We start from the raw sequence: 8,197 nt of genomic DNA, 5'->3' as shown, positions 1-8,197 counted from the left end.
AAAGCGAATATACTACTTTTGCATTGTAAAAGGCATTTCTCTCTCTCTCTCTCTCTCTCTCTCTCTCTATCTCTCTCTCTCTTTGTCTTGTATCTTAGTAAAAAGAAAGCATTTCAGCCTCTGAAATTGTACAAGCCAACGTAACAACGGGCTCTAACCAAAATTAAGTCACTGGCCACAAGTTATACACAGAGTTATGCATTTACTGTACTTTCTTATTTTGAACAAAGCCACAAATTAATCTACACTACCAGGACATAAAACCCCAATAAACAAAATGTTTTATTTTTGGGAGTTGGGAAAAAAAGCGGTGTAAACAGCGGACAATTGTTTTTCCATGCTTTCTTTGTTGTTTTTCTGCTTAAAAATAAAAATTGTGGCAAAAAGATTCTCGCAAAATAATTCAAACATAATCATGCAAGTTGCTTACCAGCAAAATATTAGTGTACCCACTTCAAACATAGGCATAAACTACCAGAAGCTTAAGGGCACAGTAAGCCTCCCGAAAACCATCACAGATACTGTCAGGCTTTTACACACAGTACAAACACCCTTCCATTTGAACGCTCACCAAACGGGAACATCCTAGGTGCCCTACGTAAAGTACAATTTGAAGTTTTGAAAGTTTGAAAAAAAGAAAAGCCCGGAAGCAGGGTCACGCAAGGTCGTGGTTCTCGTAGCAGAAGCCGGTTTATGCCTATCGCCAGTTCCTCTGAACAGTCAAAAGCCATCGCTAGAGTTCTTGTGAACCACAGCCGTTTGTTTCGTGCATAGTCAGAGGTACATAATAACGTGCTATTGCAGATAAGCTCACATCCAGTGGCATTCAAATTACTAACTGACAACTACATTGTGAAAAAGGGAAACTGGATCACACGGGTTCACGATGGCTCAGGGGTAAGATAAACCACGTAAAAATAAATTCTTTGAAAATTGCTCGCTCTGAGGGCACCTAGGATGTTCTCAAGCGGTGAGTGTTTAAATAAAAGGGTGTTTGTACTGTGTGTAAAAGCCTGACAGTGTCTGTGATGGTTTACGGGAAGCTTACTGTGTCTTTAACCCATCAGGATGTTAGTTAGTTGTTCAAGTTGGTACATGCATTTTCAATGATGTTTTGAAACAAAATTACAGAAACTTCTCTTTGAAAAACAGCAGCTTTTAAACAAAATCTAAAACATAGGTTCAGTCTTGTACTGCTTACATTTGATCTTTAGAATAAATGTGGCACAGCTATGTAGCACAAGCAAGGGGTACACTTTTAATTTTATATACGTTGACTACAACTGTTCCCATCTTAAATATGCCACACATCAGAAAAGTGTGCTTGCGGAGTGGCTACTTTAACTCTTTTTTTGTTAAATCTCACACAAACAAAAAAGCAAATTTGTCATGACAAACAGCAATAAACAAGTAAGCTCTGAAGTCAGTAATGGTACGAAATCGTAATTTGTTTTAATTTTAACTCTCCTTAGAGTGGATTTGTGGCAGCATTTGTATACTCGATGGCACTTTGTGCTGAGAAATTGCTTGCCAGCATTGACAATCTAGTCAGGAGGGCATGCTATTACATACAAATGGGCATCATCTTGACCACACCAATACACGGTAAGGAAGGGAAAGGAGGGGGTGGAGGTAGTCTGGATCAATGGGAAAGGGGAGGGTGTAGTACCTTGGTACCATCTTAGAGCTGTCCCAAACATTAACAAGTCGCGTAAGGCGAAATTACTACATTTAGTCAAGCTGTGGAACTCACAGAATGAAACTGAACGCACTGCATTTTTTCACAATGACCGTAGTCCGCCGCTTGTGCAAAACGGAGCCTGTTTAGCGCGGTAGTGGTTTCGCTGTGCTGCATAGCACGCTTTTTTGTGCCTCTCTTCGTTTTAACTTTCTGAGCGTGTTTTTAATCCAAACATATCATATCTATATGTTTTTGGAATCAGGAACCGACAAGGAATAAGATGAAATTGTTTTTAAATCGATTTCGGAAATTTTATTTTGATCATAATTTTTATATTTTTAATTTTCAGAGATTGTTTTTAATCCAAATATAACATATTTATATGTTTTTGGAATCAGGAAATGATGTAGAATAAGATGAACGTAAATTTGGATCGTTTTATATAAAAAAAATGTTATTACAATTTTCAGATTTTTAATGACCAAAGTCATTAATTAATTTTTAAGCCACCAAGCTGAAATGCAATACCGAAGTCCGGCCTTCGTCGAAGATTGCTTTACAAAAATGTCAATCAATTTGATTGAAAAATGAGGGTGTGACAGTGCCGCCTCAACTTTTACAAAAAGCCGGATATGACGTCATCAAAGACATTTATCAAAAAAATGAGAAAAAAAAGTCTGGGGATATCATACCCAGGAACTCTCATGTAAAATTTCATAAAGATTGGTCCAGTAGTTAACTCTGAATCGCTCTACACACACACACAGACACACACACACAATGTACACACACACAGACACAGACACAGACACACACACACACACACACATACACCACGACCCTCGTCTCGATTCCCCCTCTATGTTAAAACATTTAGTCAAAACTTTTGACTAAATGTAAAAAGTAGAGGAGGGGTGGCGAAAAGCGGGTGTCATATTGTTACTTGTAGCTACCCACAGCCACAGAAGAAAAGGTGGGGGTAGGGGATAGCGAGAGGGGGTGGGTGGCGGCAGTGGGAAAGTAGGCCAAGCAGGAGAGAGAATGGTGTATGTACTGGCGATTCCTTTGATGTCTGTAGACAGGGGTCAGTGGCCGGCAATCGTCCTTGCTGACAGCCAATTCACACCTCCAAAAGAGGTTGGGGGTGGGTTGTACATGTTGTGTCTTTACTCGCATTTGGCGAGTAGCTTTAAGTTCCATTTGTTCATGTGCCTCCCTGTGATGTTCTATTTTGTATAAATGGAACAAGCAAACTTGTCTAAATCACATACGTTTCTATACAATAACGCTAGAGCAAGATAGCAAATTCGAAAAGATAACTTACGGCGTTTGTGTCTTGATTTTGCCGCATGGCTCTGCTGAAACTCTTTTTGTTTCACTGCACATTTCTGCAACGAGATTATTTTATATAATACAGTTCGTCTTTTAATCATACAGCTGAAAATAATTCACAGAAAGGAGGAATTACAAGAAGGACTTAATTCAATTGACCAAATATTTAGGCTTCACATCTGAATATAACGGATTACATAATGGTGAAGGTGAATGGGTTTGTTTCTCCAAATCACCTCCTTTGATGACTTAGTAAATATAGGACACAGTTTAAATGCATTGCACATAAGTACTTGTTGCAGTCACCGTTGTATATTAGCCGGGGGAATACCGTGACAATGTTAACATAAAAATAGGGGGTAGAAGAGCAAAACACACAAAAAATATATTGGACCAACAGTCTGTATCTAATTGACAACAGTCTTTATTTAATAAACATCATTAAATAATGATTAACATCTCCCCCCCCCCCCTCTCATCTTTTAAAAGGAAGGAGAGGCGGAAGGTGAAAAACTAAATACAGATTAAAAATGTATCGAACTTTCAGCAAAGAATCGTTTAGTAGTCTGATAAAAGGGAAGTTGTGCACATGCTTAGCTAAACATTATAAAGAGAGAAAAATTCTAGTGAGAGAAACAATACTGGCACGAATAGCTGAAATTCTGTTAAAGCGTGCAGTGTTCCCACAATTTAGCATTGATTAAACATGTTCTTTTCAGCAATGTTCTTCAAATTTGCCAATACTGCGGTGGAGTAAGTAACTTTAGGAGCTATTTAATTTGTTCATGACCAGAATTGCTATAATTACCTCAGTCTGGTGCACGTTTGTTCCCTCTAACCAATCTTCGTCAGGTCCGAGTGCCTCAGTGTCCTGCTGATCATTACCAATCTCTTCACAGATCAGGCGAAGTAGTTCTTCGATTTCTCCTTTCTCTTCTTCATTCTGTGTCAATTTAAAACAGTTTTATTTGTATAAGTGCACTAGCTGCTCTGGTCTTAATGATAAAGTGACAGGAAAATACAATAAAGACTATCAAATCTCTATATTAGAGTACCCTCCCCCCCCCCCCCCTCCAGTGTTATGACTATTAACAACGATAATCAAACAAACAAGCACAACAACCGCAAGAACAAACGACGACAATAAATGTCTAACTTTAAGTAATAGATTAATCAGAAGGTGATAAAATATACCCTAATACTCGTCACTCTGCAGGATAGTTCAATCAGACCTGACACACAAAATATTTGCTTATCGAGAAAAAACAAGTCGCGTAAGGCGAAAATACAACATTTAGTCAAGTAGCTGTCGAACTCACAGAATGAAACTGAACGCAATGCCATTTTTCAGCAAGACCGTATACTCGTAGCATCGTCAGTCGACCGCTCATGGCAAAGGCAGTGAAATTGACAAGAAGAGCGGGGTAGTAGTTGCGCTAAGAAGGATAGCACGCTTTTCTGTACCTCTCTTTGTTTTAACTTTCTGAGCGTGTTTTTAATCCAAACATATCATATCTATATGTTTTTGGAATCAGGAACCGACAAGGAATAAGATGAAAGTGTTTTTAAATTGATTTCGACAATTTAATTTTGATAATAATTTTTATATATTTAATTTTCAGAGCTTGTTTTTAATCCAAATATAACATATTTATATGTTTTTGGAATCAGAAAATGATGGAGAATAAGATGAACGTAAATTTGGATCGTTTTATAAATTTTTATTTTTTTTTACAATTTTCCGATTTTTAATGACCAAAGTCATTAATTATTTTTAAGCCACCAAGCTGAAATGCAATACCGAAGTCCGGGCTTCGTCGAAGATTACTTGACCAAAATTTCAACCAATTTGGTTGAAAAATGAGGGCGTGACAGTGCCGCCTCAACTTTCACGAAAAGCCGGATATGACGTCATCAAAGACATTTATCAAAAAAATGAAAAAAACGTTCGGGGATATCATACCCAGGAACTCTCATGTAAAATTTCATAAAGATCGGTCCAGTAGTTTGGTCTGAATCGCTCTACACACACACACACAGACAGACAGACAGACAGACAGACACACACACATACACCACGACCCTCGTCTCGATTCCCCCTCGATGTTAAAATATTTAGTCAAAACTTGACTAAATATAAACAAGTCGCGTAAGGCGAAATAACAACATTTAGTCAAGCTGTCGAACTCACAGAATGAAACTGAACGCAATGCAACGCAGCAAGACCGTATACTCGTAGCATCGTCAGTCCACCGCTCACGGCAAAGGCAGTGAAATTGACAAGAAGAGCAGAGTAGTACTTGCGCTGAGAAGGATAGCACGCTTTTCTGTACCTCTCTTTGTTTTAACTTTCTGAGCGTGTTTTTAATCCAAACATATCATATCTATATGTTTTTGGAATCAGGAACCGACAAGGAATAAGATGAAAGTGTTTTTAAATTGATTTCGAAAATTAAATTTTCATAATTTTTTTTATATATTTAATTGTCAGAGCTTGTTTCTAATCCAAATATAACATATTTATATGTTTTTGGAATCAGCAAATGATGGAGAATAAGATGAATGTAAATTTGGATCGTTTTATAAAAAAAATATTTTGTTTACAATTTTCAGTTTTTTAATGACCAAAGTCATTAAGTAATTTTTAAGCCACCAAGCTGAAATGCAATACCGAAGTCCGGGCTTCGTCGAACATTACTTGACAAAAATTTAAACCAATTTGGTTGAAAAATGAGGGCGTGACAGTGCCGCCTCAACTTTCACGAAAAGCCGGATATGACGTCATCAAAGACATTTATCAAACAAATGAAAAAAACGTATGGGGATATCATACCCAGGAACTCTCATGTCAAATTTCATAAAGATCGGTCCAGTAGTTTGGTCTGAATCGCTCTACACGCACACACACACACACACACACACACACACATACACACACACATACACCACGACCCTCGTCTCGATTACCCCCTCGATCTTAAAACATTTAGTCATAACTTGACTAAATGTAAAAAGAAGAAGAAGAAAGGAATAAATTGATTGATTGCATCATTAATTGATTGACATTCTAATCGGGTGCCTGAAGCACGAAATCACCGTTGGAGGCAAAGCTGGTCAAACAGGATTGAGAATTTAGAGCTTAATTAGGAGCCCTATATAAAAACTTCCTTGAGTACGCAAAGGCTCCCAAGAGTAGGTATAACCAACTGATTTTTTTTTTAGATTTGTCATTCAATGATTTTGTTTAGGCAGCCCTATAGAACAATGCTGTTAAATTTGCAATTTATTCAAATAAAGAGAAATTATTGGTGGTTTTTTTTTTTAATTCTTTTTGAAACCTTGTGCACCAGAAAACTAGTGTTTGCTAAATATATTTGACCAAAGTATGACATACACAAATCTTGACAGTCGTTGTTCACCTCGATCTGTGTAAAATGTCATATTTTGGTCAAATACAAATAACGTATAACAATTTGCTGCAAGTCTCTTGAACAGATAATAGCTAAGTCTGTAAACAACTGTAGGTTTCTAGTCAGAGTCACGCGAAACTACATACGAAAGAATACTTTTTTAATATTAAACAAAGTCACAATTTATTAAAGTGGTTTTGTCGTTCAATAAATCCACTTGATAACCATTGTTCTGTAATAGTTTCCTTTTTTCAACGGCATTACTTTTGATAGAGCATTGAGTTTGAAAAGAGACAATGTCTGCGATTGCTAGCCAGGTCAACGAGTACCAACTGCTTCCAACTGCATTTTAAAGCCCTTGGTGGCTTATGTTTGTAATTTGAGTATTCTGATCGTAAACATAAACGATATAAGAACCGAGAGATCAAGTTTATCTTCAGACAGAACTCTATTTTTCAAGTCCTAATGATCGTCATTCATTTTTGCAGTCAAAATATGTAATGAAAGAAGGCCCCAAGTTCTTCAAAAAGAGGTGCAGTTCGAGGCCAATGTCTGCTCTTTAATCGTAGGTCATTATTTAAAACTAAAAACAACGCAAAAGACACGTTCGAACTGCGTATCTGCACAAGATAAAAGCTTGAAAATATGTCGCCCTATTTTCGGGAATTCCAATTATCCACGAGAGTTATCTTTTCTTATCTTGTTCATAGCTAACAAAAGCATGCCAGGAGACAACAGCAGCCGAACTTTATCACAAACAGTTGAGAGTGTCTCACCGGCGACTGACGTACAAGAAACTTGACGTCGAGCTACTATCAATAGCTCCCGCTCAAGCCGTCAATGCCGGCAGACAACTCTGTCAGTGCAGAGCTGCTGTGAAGGGTGACTACTGCGTCACACTGTCACACTCGCCCCGCGTTTCAATGAATTTGATTTCCAAAGTTCCGAACCATGGTCCCATTTATTTTTAAGTTTCTTCCAGGGTCTAGGGAGGGGAAAAGCACTAACATGAACCAGTGGCCATGACGCTATTCCTGATCATATCATGTCGAATCCCATCCTGCTCGCAGCGCCAAGTGATACCGAGTGCCCGAAGCACAAGAATCAACTTTGGAGCCAAAGCAGTTAAGTCAAACATGTTTGAGATTATATACCTAAATTAATAGCCATTTAAAACCTAGCCATTTAAAGAATAGGTAGCCGAAGCCATTTTGGCCTACCGACGGAATTTGTGAGGGAATACTGAGAATCAGGAATATAACCATGATATTGTGATTCGGAAATGCATAATTATGTAAGAGTTCCTTTTAAACACAACCAAGCTTCTTGAAGTCTCTGAGAGGTTTCAAAAGTAAATTTCACTAACTGGTTGATTGAACAAGAGTTACAGTAAATATGTGTCATTTCTGCTTAAAGGCACAGTAAGCATCCCGTAAACCATCACATATACTGTCAGGCTTTTACACACAGTACAAACACCCTTCCATTTGAACGCTCACCAAACGGGAACATCCTAGGTGCCCTACGTAAAGAGCGAGAATTTATTTTTAAAGAATTAATTTTGCGGATTGTCTCAGAGACAATCGGACCGGGGTGTGTTTTGGCACTAGACCTAACTTTTAAAATCTAAATAATTAACTGACAGCTTGTTAAACACAAATTCTTAAATCATGAAAGAAAAATGTTTCCATCAAAGCAAGATCAGTACAACTCAAAGTTGTGAAAGTTTGAAAAAAAGAAAAGCCCGGAAGCAGGGTCACGCAAGGTCGTGGTT

This window comes from Littorina saxatilis, linkage group LG5 (genome assembly GCF_037325665.1).
Source record: "Littorina saxatilis isolate snail1 linkage group LG5, US_GU_Lsax_2.0, whole genome shotgun sequence".
NCBI lineage: Eukaryota > Metazoa > Mollusca > Gastropoda > Littorinimorpha > Littorinidae > Littorina > Littorina saxatilis.
Note: the sequence above shows the minus strand (reverse complement) of the source record.